The sequence below is a fragment of the Rattus norvegicus genome, chromosome 9 (assembly GCF_021556685.1).
Source record: "Rattus norvegicus strain SHRSP/BbbUtx chromosome 9, alternate assembly SHRSP_T2T, whole genome shotgun sequence".
NCBI classification, from domain to species: domain Eukaryota; kingdom Metazoa; phylum Chordata; class Mammalia; order Rodentia; family Muridae; genus Rattus; species Rattus norvegicus.
In genome coordinates, this window is record NC_141542.1 from 122187612 (window position 1) to 122204084 (window position 16473).

At 45.1% G+C, this 16473-nt stretch overlaps 1 protein-coding gene across 11 annotated transcripts in view; it reads right to left on the minus strand.

Moving 5' to 3' along the window:
- The window catches only part of Ptprm (protein tyrosine phosphatase, receptor type, M), a 701363-nt gene that overhangs the window by 466444 nt on the left and 218446 nt on the right, over positions 1-16473 (minus strand).

Here is a 16473-nt window from a genome sequence, read left to right on the forward strand (position 1 = left end):
TCATAGTCACACAAAACACGGTGGCTATTGACTTTTGGTGGTAGCTGCAGATTCATGGTCAGTCAGCCTAGTCCAAAGGGGAGCCAGGAACACAGGCTCCTGTCAACTAACCAGTGCAATGGGAATGCCAGGTGGCGCTTGGTAAAGGAAGGGCACAAACACTGCCTCTAACTCAGTCTTTATCACTCTCTGCCCTAGATTGGGAGCCTTCTACCCAGACAGTGAGGCCATCAACTGGACCAAAACCCTACTTCTTCAAGGCCCATAAACACATAGAACTTAAATCTTCTAGCGACCATGACATGTCTGTCTCACTATTCACTCTGACTGGATGATCCAAACGAATAACTGTGGCCACATGGTGAGAGGGGATTCTGTAGATCGGAAGCTGTGAGGTCAGGTGTACAACCTTAAATCAGGTATGACTATGGTGGACTGGGGACACTTAGACTCTGTCAGGCTGGGAGTGACACTGACCCACTTCTACAGCTAAATGTGAACTCCACCTGAAACCCAAGACCTGTAGAAGGGGGACACCCAAGGAAAATGGGCTCTGGGTGCTCAACCCACCCTGTTCTATCCAGTTTTTCAATAAGACAAAATAAAACGTCCTATGTTTGTCAGATCATTTGAACTACCTAGGACTGAGGCAAGCCTCTGTGCTTGCTGCGCACACACCACTGAGAACTTTCGATTCAGTCGAGGAGGAGTTTAACTCTCCAGAGTTGGAAGGAGGGGTCCCACTTAGCTCCAAGGTAAATTTACACCCTCAGAAGAAGAAGAATGATGCTCATTAAATCCTTTAATTTCCTCTTGAAGATAAAAAATGAAGAAGGAAGAGAGAAGGGAAGGGAGGACAGAGAGAGGAAAGCAGAGGAAGCAGTCAAGAAGAAAATCTGAGGGCTAGAGAATTCTGTGGCAAAATTTCTATTCTATTAAAAATCTTATACTTCTTGGGACTCACAATTACTCATATTAGAGCCTAGCGGGCGATCTTGCAGATCCTGCTGCATAATGCCTTGGGATTTGTGAGTCAGGTTGACTTAGATGTCTCGAAAGCCTATTTGAGCCACGGTCTTGTAATTTCCATAACACAAAGCCCAGCTTCGCTTTCTCTCTCACACAAATTTCCTATTGATATTCTACATGGCTATAAACCCGGGGCTGAAAGAATGGCTCTTCAACTTGGCAATTTAGCTCGGGCCACCCATATCTGGAGCACAAATACCTTGATTAGCTGGGACAGAATGCGCTCGTCTCTTCCTGGATAGAAAATGCTCACCTATTGTTATCTTGAATGTGGAGAGAAGTGTCATCGCAAATTCTAAAGCAGGCAAATTATTATGTACACAGATACACTTTTCCTGAAAATATTATGCAAAAAAATGTCTCTAACATTTATATACGTTTTTTTGTTTGTTCCACTCAACAAGAAATGCTTTGAACCAGGAGAGAACTGTCACAAACATCACTATTATCATTATCTCTATTCATTTTTCCATTATTTATGATAAAAATAGTACCAATAATGCACATCGGAGATAATCTGGGAACCACTTCATTTTGATTCAAAATGCGGTTTGGTATTTACGGTAAACATGCACATTTGATCTTGCAGGAATTGGCAAGACTAAATGTGACCTACCTGAACTTACTAAAGGACAGACAAGAAAAGACATGCGAGTGTTCCTTAGGGCAACATTTATTTATCTTTCTTATACACCTTTACATCCATGCCCTCACTTGTCTGTCAAGAGCAGTAGAAGTCTATGACGCCAGCATGGCTACTTATATATGGCAACTTCCCTAGTTGGCGCCCAGCATTTGTTTCTTTATTAGACACATACACACACACACACACACACACACACACACACACACACACACACGCACGCACGCACACAGTGCTTCATTCCTTCCTGGTCCATTCAACTTGACATGAATGTCGCCATCTTGAGTACAGCCATCTTGAGTATAGCCATCTTGAGTCAGCTCTCCTATGCCTGCCTCTGAGTTACTCTTCCCCATAACTATTCAGAGATTGTAAACAAGCAAAAGCCATTGGCATGGTAGGCCGGGTGGTTTCAGGAACCTCCTGAAGTCTTTGACAATCATTTGCCATAAACCAGGAATATTCCACCATGGATAAAGTCATGTTTGTTTGGACCACTATGAATCTCTTTCTGACCCCGGGTTTTTAATTCACCTGGCATTGCAGTCACCCAAAAACATCCTGGCTGTGCCTGCCTGAGGCTGATGCACCTAGGGGGTGGTGCTCACATGCTAGGGATTCTCAGGTTCTTTCAGAATGTGACTTACTCTACTCAAGTAAAACAGCATCCCTGCTAAAGGATGAGGTGCGATGATCTCACATCGCTTCTTCTGAAGCTCAGCATTACTCATACGCTTGAAGAACCTTCCATTCTTCAATGGAGAAGTAGACTTGGCATAGTCAAACACGTGCTGCAGAATTACCTTATACAGCCTGACTGGGAAAGCCTACTCCTCTTGCTGCTTTGGGCTTTCAAGTTTCCTTCTGATTGATAATGTTCCTTGTTGTTAGAAATTATAACTCGGGCTGGAGAGATGGCTCAGCCATTAAAGGCTAGGCTCACAACCAAAAATATAAGAAATTATAACTCAATAGCTACTAGACCCAGCTATTCAAAAACCATGAGAGAGGCATGGAGCTTTTAAAGCTCAGGTCCCTTAATCATTTGATTTCAGAAACTGAGTTAGGATTGAGCATAAACATTCAATATTTGCATGTATGCATGTGTACAATACACACACACACACACACACACACACACACACACTTGCCTTTTACAAAACTTTGCAAATACTACAAAATGAGGATTCAATTGTCTCAATGAACTGGGTAACAGGTTTCTTACAGTCTAACTCCATCTAACTCCCCTGAAAGCAGCATTAGGCAGATGCCCTGTGCAGTACACTGCCTTCGAGTGGTGACCAATGACAGCCACTATTGTGAGAAAAACATGCTTCTTCGCTCCAGCCAATCACAGCGCTTCTCCACTACAGATATGTAAATACAGAAGTGGGCATGTGCTCAGATCGAAGATCACAGATAAAGCAGGAAGGCCCTACCCACCAGCCTTGAGGAAGAAGACAGCCCTGAGCATTTGCGGGGAGGTTTAACTCCTTTCTGGTTTGTGCCCTACAATCCGAGATTTCTCATCTGTACCCAAATGTGAGCCCTGATGTGTTGGAGTAAAGCACTTACCCAAAGGAGATGCCAGAACCCTTATGGAGCACTTGCTAGTTCCCATGCACACAATGGAAGATGAGGCACAGTCACTAACCTCAATGATGTGCTTTTCTGAAGCAAAAAGAATGGGGATTGAGCACTGGAAGACAGACGACAGCCATGGCAAGCACAGCAGCAAAGAGGTGGTAGTGGTGCGCCTTTCTTGTCACCTCTATTACCAAGTCGATGTCTATAGAAAATTAAGAAACACGATATGGCCCCAGGTACCTTTCGAGAAGCCAGTCCCAGGGCTGGGAAAGAGAAGGCAGCAGACAGACTGCTGAGGATTCCGGAGCTGATGGGGGCCCTGAGCTTACTTGGTTTTACCATTAAGAGATAACCATGAGCCTCTCTTTGTCTCTGTATTAACAAAGAATGGGGGCTTACTCTACCGGACTCCAGGATGCAGCCACAATGATCCGCCCACCCAGCTAATATTTGGCAACGTTGAAGAGGTAGAATCTGGCCTGCGTGCAGGAAGAGGGGGGTGGCTTCAGTTTTGCTCTATGTTTTGTCTTCCACAGTGAACTTTTAGTTACTTGTATTACTTGGAAAGAGACTAGCAGCATGCATTTGTCTATGTTATGAAAATACCTTTTGCTATAACCAACCAATACTTTGAATTTCTTCTTTCATAAAATACTTTCTTCTTTTATATAAAAAAAACACTTTATTTTTAGTTGTGTGACTGTGTACCTTTGTATGTGTGTATAAGTGTGCATACGCGTGTGTTCAGATGCTCGCAGAGGCCAGAAAGCATCAGATCCTCTAAACCTAGAGTTATAGGTGGTTGTGAGGTGTCTGATGTTGGTGTCAAAAGCCAAACTTGGGTCCTCGGCAAGAATGGTGTGTTCTCTTCACCGCTGAGCCATCTCTCTAGCCTGGTACCCCAATATCTCAAACTTACTAGCTTCCGCTTTCTCAAGGAGAAAAGTGAGACCACAGTACATGGAACCACTCCCCTACACCAGGTTCACGATTTCAAACTAGCAACATGCAGCATCCCAGCCCAGCTCTGCTGAAAGCTAGACATTCTTCACCATGCTCAGAAACAACTGTGGCAGCATGGGAAGATTACCCCTACCTCAGCATGCTGTACCCGGCGAGCAGACCTAGAAAGGCACGTCACCACGAAGCATCCCAAAGTAATGCTAGACATTTTGCTACCGTAGATGCCACTAGATATAAATTCTCCATAGCTTGCAAATGTTATGAAATGTAAATCTCACGCAGGGAGATGAAGATGGAGACATTGAGCCAAGACTCGGATCAGAGCAAGTGAAGTGAGAAGCTACTGTGTAGCAGTTTCCGACTATGAAGGGAGTCTTACATGGGTACCCACAGAGATTCCAGTACTGCTCCTGAACCTGAGTTTCTGGCCAGTGCTAGGTTGGTGATGTTAGCCAGTGAGGAAGAGTATCAGGTGGGCTGGAGTTGCCTCTAAACCACACAGGTAAACAGAGCAGTTAATCTTCCCAGGATTCATTCATTAATATGATTAAATGAATGGATATACACAGGGCCTTTAGAACAATGTCCAGAACATAATAAATACCCATAATTATTACCCATTGGGTGTTACTCCTGAAAACAACTGAGCTTCAGGAATTCCTGTCCATTCCGTTTACTGTTGTCTGCCCACCCCCGGGATGTTACAGGTCTTTGCTCAGGACATATGGATAAGTAGTGTGACCAAGGCAGAGACCGAGTCTGAGTCTGCAGCATCGGGGAGGAACAGAGGCAGTGCCAGTTCCTAAACCCATGGAGGCCCGTGGACATCTGTTTGTATCATCCTTGTTAGCCCCAAACACCTGGATGTAAAGTGAGCATTGGGAAGTCCTTCAACAGTCCCTCAGGGTGGAAACAGCCCAATGGTGTCCTTCAAAGTGATTTTGCAACTCAGTCTAACTAAATGCTCGGCCATTGGCTATTCTGTTTATTAAACCGCTAAGCTTCCGGGCAGGCATTACTGGATTTTGCTTGAACATGTAAACATCACTTAGCTCCTCTGTGACTCTGCTCTGGGGCCCTGGATGGGTCGACCCATCATTAAGGAAACCAGTCTGAACAAGCCTCCTCTATTCTCTCTAGCGAACTGGCACTAAATTTAGAACACTGTCGTGCCGAATTCTGGCTGCTGGCCACTATTTTCTAGTCAATTTCCTCCCTCAATATCTGGACAGAAACTCTGGACACAACAGTTGGGACGGTCACTCAACATGTACTGTGCCATGCCCTCTACACACCCAGGAGGGAGAAAGCCTGTATCTCCCCCCACAGTAAGAAGCACACAGACACTTGTAAATGCTGAGCAGAGGTCTGAGAAGAACAACATCTGTGAAACGCAACAGTGTTACCATTCATCCCCCAGCCTCAGCCAGAGCTCAGCGGTACCCTCAACAGAGCTTCCGCTCCCAAGCACGATTCCATTGGGACAGAATTCACTCATTCACAGCCTTGGTCAGAAGCAGAGGCCAAGATCCCAGAGACAGTGTCGACTTTCTCCTCTTGCCGCATGCCAAGAGAGTTAACTGTGTGATAACCATGGTTTAGAGCATGTTTTGTTTTTATTATTAACAGCCAGGCAGGGCTTTTAATCTTAGTCATTAGATGGGAAAACAGAAATGCCTGTGTTCAAAATGCACCTCGCTGACAGGAATGGCCCTCTAGTTACTGACAGGAGAAAAATAGTAAGACAGAAAAAGAAGGAAGAAAACACTCTGACAAAACGGAGACAAAATCAGCAATAAAGCACTTTTTTTTCTTTCAACGCTAAAAGATTTTTCTCTCTCTTTCACACACACACACACACACACACACACACACACACACACACACACACACAGCATAGTACATAGCAAACGTCTATCAAAACCACCACCAACTACACAAATAGTTTGCCGCATGGCTTAGCAGTGAGGTTAAAGCCACCACAGCAGTATGTCCCATGCTGCTAACTGAAGAGCAGACAGACTCACATTACCCTATGGGCTAGGGGCCATCCTATTGCTGCCAGAGTCCCAGACCACAGCTCCTGATGCAACAGATCAGGTTCACCCAGGCACGCAAGGGAGAGAGACAGTTGGGAATGGTAGCACACACCAGTAATGGTAGCACACACCAGTAATCCCAGCACTTGCAGGGCTGAGGCAGGAAGAGCACCGTTTTGTGGCCATCTTGGGCTACATGAAGACACACTGAAAGAAAGAAGACATGAAGAGGAGAAGAGGGGAGAAGAGATGAGAATAGAAGGTGATGGTGAAGAAGGAGGGGGTTTTTCCCCCTCGGGTTCTCAACATGGCTCCTCTGGAAAGGTAGAGGGCTGAAGAGTGTGAGGCTAATGAAAGTTCTCAGTCACACATCAGGAGTCCAGAGCATGTACCGGCCGACTGTCTAAGTCACCAGTGGTCTGTTCATCATCTCGGGATAGCCATGGGGAGCTTGAACAGGGGACAAAAGTCACTGCTGTCAGAAGGGCACGGGGGCAGTACTTAGCCCTAGATTTTCACGGATGAGACCTGTTGTCTGTGGATCCAGCAGTGACTACAGATCAGGCCTCAGAGAAGTGGGCAAGTCAGAAAGGCGGGGTGCACTCGGTTCCTTGACGGCCAGGTGGGTAACAGGAGATGTCTAAATGCAGGACACTTGCTGGTTACTCTGACCCTCAAATATTGAACATACCTGAGTTACCCTTGTCTTGGTGCCAACGGCTTTAACTAGGGAGGATGCTTTAGGGAATACGCCTTCGGTGATCAAAATATGTACAGAGTTGGGAACTCCGTTCTTCCAGGCAGTTAGCATATTAAATGCAGCCCATCTCCAGAATGCCAACTTTCCTTCTTTGTCTGAACTCGCGCAGCTTCTCCAAGGCATTTGTTGAAGCTCAGAAGGTGAAGCCCTAAAAGCACAGTGTTTCCACACGCTGAGCACCTCCAAGTGAGAAGAAAGCAGAACCAGCAGAGGCCTCCTCAGAGTCACACACTCTGTCATGGTTCTCTCCTCTCCCCCTGTGCAAGAGGGGGGCTTTCCAAGATCACTTATGTGACTAGGAAAACTTCCAAAAGTGATTCTAAACCCTCCTTACAATTCCCAACAGATCAGGAAGAGTCAGCAGTTACCAGTCCTTCATTGGTCATGTGTTTGACTGATAGTAAGTGGGGTGGAGAAGGTGCACACCTTTAATCTCAGTCCTAGAGAGGCAGAGGCAGGCAGATTTCTGAGTTCGAGGCTAGCTTGGTCTTCAGACTTTGTTCCAGGATAGCCAGGGCTACACAGAGAAATCTTATCTCTACGTAGAGAAATCCAATCTCAAAAAAACAAACTAAAATCCCAAAACAACAAAAAAGAAAGAAAGAAAGAAAGAAAGAAGGAAAGAAGATAAAAGAAAAGAAAGAAAAACATTATGTGACAGAATCTTGGTCTGTAGCACAGACTAGCCTGAAAGTTACTATGTAGTCCAGGGTGGCCTTGAACTCATGGTAATCACCCTGCTTCTGCCTTCCAGGTACTACTAGGATTGTATGCATGAGCTATCATGCCCTCCTCCACTGGTTCTTCCAAGGATGCCCCCCAGAGAGTTTGTGGAGGTTTTATCTACATTACTACATAGCCCTGTTCCCAGAGGTTGGGTCTTGACTTCCTGCGACTTGACACTTTCTCTGTTTCCTTCCTCTGAACAGGCTCTGGTGGTCAGAGAGCCAGCTTTGGGGATCCCCTTGCTTTTGTTTCTTGTAACTCTTCCTGTTTCTGAGCCATTCCTTTAAGAAGACAAACGGGGATTCTTCCCTTTACCTCTGTATCCTTCAGCCAGGTAGTCATACCACAGTGGCTTCTTTCTTACTTCTGTTGTCTCTGTAGACAACTGAGGGGAGGGAAGACAGTTTCCACCCAAATATTAAATCCTAAAGTGGCATCAGGGGTAGAGTGGGCCTGCCACATCCCAGAGGACACAGTTTTGACAGGACCATTACATCATTACATCTTAACCTCATGACCTCTTGACCTCATGGCCTCTAGAACGCAGATCTAGGCAGACAACAGTCCAGAAAGGATGTGGAGGGGCTCATATGGCCATACCTCTAGCTGAGGGTGATTTTCAGTGGCTTTTAGGGGTGGAAAAGTCAGTTTTCTTTAAGGGTATGGCCCATGTTTGTGTTTAGCTCAGCTCCTGCAGATGCTCCCGTATCTATATGCATTTAGAGAAGATTAATCAAGGATCAATCGGACTCAGTGTGGTCCTATTAAAAGAAAGGAAGAAAGGAAGAAAGAAAGAGAGGAGAAAGAAAGAAAGAAAAAAGAAAGAAAGAAAAGAAGAGAAAGAAGGAAAGAAGAAGGGAAGAAAAAAGAAGGAAGAAAGAGGGGAGACAAAAGGAAGAAGAAAGGAAAGAAGGAGGAGGGAAGGAAAGAAAGAAGGAAGGAAAGAAGGAAGGAAGAGGGAAGGAAAGAAGGAAGAAGGAAGGAAGGAAGGAAGGAAAGAAAAAAGAAAGAAAGAAAGAAAGAAAGAAAGAAAGAAAGAAAGAAAGAAAGAAAGAAATAGAGATATGACATTGGGAGGGGACTATGGGAAGGGTCCAGAAGGAGCTAGTAGGTAGTGGATATAAACTAAATATGGGCTCGAATGTTTCATTGTCTAGGGCAGATATCCACTGTGCTCTGGGCTTAGGTGTATACAGAGGCAGGGGCTTAAACTCCCCAGCCCAGTGAGAGGCGACAAGGCAAGCAAGAGCGATTCGCTGACATAGGAGACAGCATGCTAGCTGTGACCCAGTAGGCTGTCATGTAAAGAGGGAGGGGGTGAGGGTGGGCTCAAAAGCAGTCTTGACTGGTGGGAGAAAAATGAAGTAAACCTGAGGCATTCTGAAAGCCCTCAAAGAGAAGTAACAATATTCAGTTGTGCCAAGAAAGCCGCTAACAGCCCCTTAACTATTGAGAGACTTTTAGCTTCAAGCCTGTTTGGGAAAGGAAACAGATGAACAAGCAGACACTCTAAATCTGTTGAGAAGAGGCAGTGTCATCCCGCGGAATCACAGACCCCGGAGAGCCAGTGACATTTTCCACCTGATAACACTAGGAAAACTATCCTTCAAAGAGGCGAACGGATGGCCGAGAAAATGGGAAACATATTTTGCTTTGCAGGACGAAGGCAAATGGTGTGGAAAATTCCTGTACAGATCTGACCTACAAATGTGGGGTTACAGGCAGACACGGGGCCCCATGGGCCCCACCAGCCTGGCAGAGCTGCCCTTTCTGCCTTCAACTCTTCCCTTCTTAAGCTCCGTCCCTGTCAGCCATAGTGCCTTACTCCATGACAGTCAGTAGCAGTCAGGCTAACTCCTCTGCCCGGGGGCACTGGCAGACTGCCCTTGGCTGGTACCTGGGTTCTAAGACTTCTGTCCCCAGTTAGGTTGGCACGAATGGTGCTATCCGTTTTGCTGTTTTGGAAAATCAGGAAGGCCAAAGTGTGTTCCTTCCCAGGCATGCACTCTTTCATAGAGCAGACATGGAAGAGGGAGGGGGTCGTCTTAAAACCTAGGTAGTTTCAAATCCTGAATAGAGTCAGGGAAGCCTTGTTATAGTAACAGGACTTTTATCCCTGTGAAGTGTGTAACAGACTCTAGACTTCTAGGAAGAGGGAGGATGTCGCTGAAAAGCAGGATGTGTGCCAAGGGTGCACAAGGTCCCAGGTTCAATCCTCAGTACTTGGACTAAACAGACAATGACAAAAGCAGGCAGGAGTAAAGAAAACAACAACAGTGAGATGACATCTGGTATTTTATACTTATATTGATAACTTTTGTCAAATATATTAAGATTTTAGGAGTCGATACAGGATCAATGACATCTGGCCTTTCTCAGCAATAAATTATTACCACTCATAGGTAAATAAGTTAACATGGGCCCTCTTCTCAAAATGAGTTCCACCTCCCATTGTTTCAGCCGCCATACTGAACCACATCTCTATACGCCCTACAGCAGTGGGTGTCTGCTGCTATTTCTGATTGGCCCTCAATTTAGACATTGGTTTTACAGCTCTAATCTGGCATCCGGAGGAAGTATTATGTGCTTATTTCAAATGTTGATGAGCACTGCAGGAAGAGCCACAAGAGGCAAGTGACTGATCTGTGATATCAACATTGAGTTTATGGGGGAAAGCGGAACGAAAAAACATGGTTCTAGGGAGCAAGAAGAGTGATGCAAACCCTGTACACATTAAAAGCTTAAGTCCTGAGTCTACATGAAAGACGAAGACTAGAGAACAGAGTGAAGGGAGCCTGTGAGGGGTCATGTTGTCGATGCAATGTATAAGGGGCTCTGTGAGGGGTCGAGTAGAGGGCACAGTGGATAACAGGACACCTGAGGGGTCTGTATGGAAGGACAGTGGGTAACAGGGGCAAAGAGATATAACAGAAGGGAGACAAACAAAAGAAACTGAACACATAGGATGCGTGCAAGAAAATTTTAAAATTAATTTTTTAAAAAATATAAAAGAATGGATCCACGATATTGCGGGAGTGATATATTTACAACATTCTGGAAATACCATCCGGTCTTTACACTGTAACTTACCATTTTAAAAGTTGCCATGTCCAGTTACAAAAGCACAGGAGAAATATGTTACTATGTTTTAAAGGCACCTAGGGAGTGAGACTAGCTGTGTGGTAGAACCTTTACCTACTATGAGGGAGGCCCCAGATCTGATCCCAAATTAATCAAATAAATCCTTGTAGACTATAGGCGTGGAAAGGTTTGGGGGAACACTAGCTGGAGGGTTTGAATGCCGGGCTCTAGCTGTGCACACTCTGGAGTCTCAGCTCCGAGCGTCAGAGAAGTCAGACACTCCCTGGAGAGAAAGCTTCCCCATCTTCAAAACCTGAATAAACACAACAGACCTGGCACAACTCACCGTCCTCTGAACAAGTACAATGTGGAACACACTCAGACTTCAAGGCCCTGGAGTTCAGTCCACCCAGGCTTGATCCTAATCAAGTGGGAAGTAAACAAGCTAGCCCCACAATTACTCTCGCTTGCGCCCTTGCGGGAGTCTCCTGGCTGCAGTCCACTCAGTACACTGCTGCAACACGGACTGCGAGAGCTCAAGGCGACTGAGTTTGCAAGAGGCAGCACATGCGCAGACAAACATACACAGAGAGGCACTTCCTGGAGGCTCGTAAGTCATTCCTAAAGCTTGGCTTTTTAAGAGGTGGGGCGTGCCTCTGAATGTGAGGGAGTTGAGAACCCGACAATAACGAACCGTTTCTCAGCACACAGCTGAGATCAATTTAAAATCGGACAGCATCGAATCCCAGGCGCTTCGGAGAGCATTTTCCCATGATACTTCACTGCATCCTTGGTTAGGACGCCTGCTTTGCGCTGTGCTTGAGCACTCGCCGTGAGGCACCCGAGAATACAGCTGTGCAGATTCGGGGTTATCCACGTTTTTATTGTAGTTTTGGCTACACAGACGAAACTATTCACTTTATTTTTTCCACATGTATGTGTGTGTTGAGCATGTGTGGAGGTCAGAAGACAATTACAGAAGTTGGTTCTCTCCATCCACCTCGGGGGTAACAGGGATTGAACTCTGGCCCTCATGATTAGCAACAAGCGCTTTTTACCCCTGAGCAGTCTCACAGGGCCCATCACTCTGACAGGAATGTAATAGCTGAATTTCTGGGGGATTAAAAAAAGACAAAAAAGCCCACTTGTAATAATTTTCAACCATCATTCTTTATCATATAAATACCAAAACTAGTATATCTTGGAATTGTATTGTACTGTGATTTTGACCTTTAAAATGGCTGTTTCTGTTGACGATTTGAGTTTCTTAAAACACTATCAAATGAAATAATTTATAACAATTTTCTAAATTGCCCTTAACATGTGTCTGCCATTTTGTGTTAGGCATTTATGTGACACAGCATTCATTCTCAGCACCAATGAGGATAAAGTGAAAATATTCATCAACTCCGAAAACAAACAGTGAAGATGTCTCCACACCTTACGGCATCACATTTTTAGCCAAGATTTAATTGTTAGGTAAAAGTAAATAGCGCGTGAATCATTGGTATACTAAGTTTCTTTGGTATGAAATGAGTATTTGGTATTAGAAAGTATACTACAAGTCTATAAAGAAACTCATCCCAAGGGATGAGAAGTTACCCCACACTACACTGAGCCAGCAATGACACCCAAACACCAGATGCCACACCCAGTGTCCACAGAGCACAACGCAGCAGAATCGAAGAGAATCAAAAGCTCCTCATCTCAGTCTTGAGGAACAACTTTGTTCAGATGATGAGCTCCCCAGGTGTTGATTTCACCTGACAAACCTTTAAAGAAAGCAAAAAGGAGATCCAACTGCTCTAAATAACACATGTTATGATAAAAGCCCAAGAAAGATTATTGATAAATTAACGAGTGATAGGTAGTTCACAGGACCAGGGGATCTGTCGCCCTCTTCTGGCCACCCTGGGCACTGCACATATGTGGTGATTAGACACACATAAAAGGCACACACCCAACACTGCCTCACGGCGGACATCAACCCAAAACTCGCCAAGTACGTAAACCAATGGAAAATATGGCCATAAGGAAGCGATAAATCAACAAATGTGTATGAATCCAGAATTTAACATATATTTCAAATTGGTAGAGATGCATGGATAAATAAAGAAAAACTCAGCTATAACTTTTAGTGAGGAAACCACAGTGTGAGAAAGGAAGTTGAGAATGGAACATATACTAACTAGATTGAAATAATTGTAAATTCGGAGCTACATGATTTTTTTTTAAATCGGCGAATTTGAAAACATAGCAGGAGAAAGTATTCAAGATGAAATGGAGAAATAATTTAAAAGAGAAGGTGAATCTAGATATAATGGGTTCATACTCGGGAGCCCAGCAATTTGAAAATGCAGGCAAGGAGATTTGCGAGTTGGAGGCCAGCCTGAGAGCTATCAGAGCCACAGAGCTATCCCAACAAAGGGACAAAAACTGTACAGAGAACGGGTATCCGTGAGACTCCTTCAAGGGGCATAGTGGGTGTAAAACTGGAGTTTGGAAGAACAGAGAAGAGCAGACAAAAAATCATTTGTAAAAATGGCCAACTCTTTTGAAACTACAAACCAACAGATCCAAAAAAAAGTACACGAAATCTGCGAGAGGGGAAATGGAAGAATGCTGGCTTTTCAGGCTGCAGAGGTAGGTCAGACATTCAGTACACTGGCCGCTCTTCCAGATACCTGGGTTCTGTTTCCAGCACCCATATTATATAGTTCACATCTGCCTCTAACTCCAGGACCAGGGGATCTGTCGCCCTCTTCTGGCCATCATGGGCACTGCACATATGTGGTAATTAGACAAGGCACAAATTACACATAATACTTTAAAAAAAAAAAACACGGCTTGTCATCAAACACACAATAGGAGTGAGCAACAGATTAAATATATTTAAATGAAAAGTGCTAAAATTTAATTTTATATGCAGTTGCTTTTTTTTCAAAAGTAAAAATCACCTTGGTGTTGAGATTAGAGTCAGAACACATGGTTAGTCTGGCTAAGGCCCTGCATTCAATAATCAACACTCAGAATAAAAAAAGACATTTTCAGCCCCTCCAGTGTGGGAAGAAGTTCACCAGAAGCCCACCCCGCAGGAGATGAAGGACACCCTTACATAGAAGCATGGGGGAAAGAAGTTGGGAAGTGAGAATTACATGAGTAAATATGATTTCCCTACTGTCTAGATCATCCTGAGAGAAAGCTTTAATAATAAAGGTACTAACATGTTGCAGGAGTTATAAAAGGTGTATTACTAAGATGTTTAGTGGTGGCACACTGAGCTGGGTGTTACAGGAAAAAAAAATCATTTAATGTTTCACGGTTTGAAGGTATGTCTGACAGTTCAACAGATCCGAGCATACCGCAGAGCATCGTCAGCTAAGTCAGGAGAAGAAAGGAAAGAGAATCATGAACATAACTGAATTATAACTGTCTCCTAGCGCTGGAGAGGCAGAGACAGGAGGGCCGGAAGTTCGAAGTCACCCTCAGGTACTCAGCAAGTCGGATACCAGCTTGGGCTGCAGGAAAAACTCTCTCCTAAGAACAGAAGCAAACGAAATCTGCTAAAGGTCACGGAAAGAAGGAAAAGGCTGCAGCTAAAAGATAGAACAAAGATGTGGATTTGGGGTATAAAATGGTACCGGCGTTCGGTGCTGATCCACAGACTCACTCAGGGCACGGGTAAGGCGTTCATGAGTGGAGTGCCTGATGACAGAGCTTCGATGTGAATGAAGCTAGAACAAAGTCTGAGGAGAGACAGATTCAGCTATAACTGGCACTTCTTCCTCAGTGGCTGACAGGACAGACAGATGGACAGACAGGTGGATGGACAGACAGAGAAGCAGTGCTGTCTGGACAAGCATTATTAACTAGCTTGGTGTCGTACCCCTAACAACACAACAGGAACTCTACGACCTCTGCCAAACTAGAACTCACTCAGGATCCAAAATAAACCTGAATTTATTAAAAATCCAAGTTAAATCTGAATTAGCTTTAAAGTTTCCAGGCAGATGAGAGGTCTGACTTCCAACCACAGGGGAGGTTTGATTCAAAAGTTACTGAGTAAAGGACGACTAGAGGACAAAGAAAAATAAAAATTAACCAGTCTATTTACTAAAATTAAAAAGGAAAAAAGAAACCAACGTACTTCAAAGTGACCTGCAGATCCGAGAAGTTAGGAAACATCTGAAGCACACAAGGGTTGGGGGTGGCCGAGAGCACGAACTTAGGAGGAAAGAGACGGACGTGTGAGGTGCAGCTGTCAGTCCCAGAGTGCGGGAGCCCTCAGACCCATGTCATAGAGCCCTTGGCTCTGCTGAGGCTAATAAATTTCAGAGAACCTTACTGGAAACCCAGAAGCATTTATCGCTCACTTGGCGCTTGACACACTATTAGTCAGGGTTACTGAATTTTTCATTCAGACACGTCTGATCTTGCCTGTTAAATTAGCACCTCTTCAGGGGAGACATGACGCACGCCGGTGTCCTTCACACGCTGCAGCCCTGCTCGCCGCACAAGGACAGCCGTGGCCCTGGGTCTCAGAGTGTCTGTATTTACCATGACTTCACTATTGATTTCCTCTGAAATGTTAAATCCATTCTTGAACTTTATTTAAACAGTCCCCAGCCTGCGATGTTTGGACTTTACAATGGTGCCAAAGCAAATTTTGAGTTTGGTTGTTTCCCAGGCTAGGAAGGGAACCAGAAAATGGGGAGGAGAGGAGAGGAGGAGAAAGGCTAGAGATATTTGTTACCATCTTATCTTACGATGTGCAGAGGCAGCTCCCTGCAGCTCCCAGCAGCCCCATGCACACCGAGGAAATGGCTGCACTCCTGTGTGAGGGGCTAAGCCAAGCAGCCAGGCAGAGGATGTAGTGAGTGTATCTCAATGGGCTGTTTTCATCTGCAATGCCTTCCAAAGCTGCTTCTTCACGGAACCCTGACCTGCTGCTTAGACAGGTCGCCTCTGGATCTGACCGCCTCACCCTCCCACAGCAGAAAGCTTACTCCTCATAACTCAGAAACAAGCCTGTCATTGCACACCACAACCGAGTTTCCTGTATCCATAGACAAAATCACAAATTACCAGCTCTCTGTTCAGAGTGGGGACAGCCATCGTAGCTAGAAGAAATGAGGGCTGAAAGCAGGAAGTATTGTGTCGCTCACTTGGGGGATGAGGAAAAGCAGACCCAGCGGGTGTTGCTCTTATGTTTGGGGCTGAAGCAACAGGAAGGGGACCAGAAAAAGGTAAGAAAGGGGATGAGTAGAAAGGATAGGAAGGAGAGAGACATAGAGGATCAAAGGGAGAGAATAGTAAGTAGGCATGTGGAAGTATATGGATGGATTAGTGGATGGACGGTGGATGGGAGGGTAGGTGGATGGGTAGGTGGATGGATGGATGGATGGATGGATGGGTGGATGGATGACTGGGTGGGTGGGTGGAAGGATGGATGGATGGATGGGTGGATGGATGGATGGATGGATGGATGGATGGATGGATGGATGGGTGGATGGATGGATGGATGGATGGATGAGTGGATGGATGGATGGATGGATGGATGGATGGGTAGATGGATGAATGGGTGGGTGGATGGGTGGATGGATGGATGGATGGATGGATGGGTGGGTGGGTGGATGGGTGGGTAG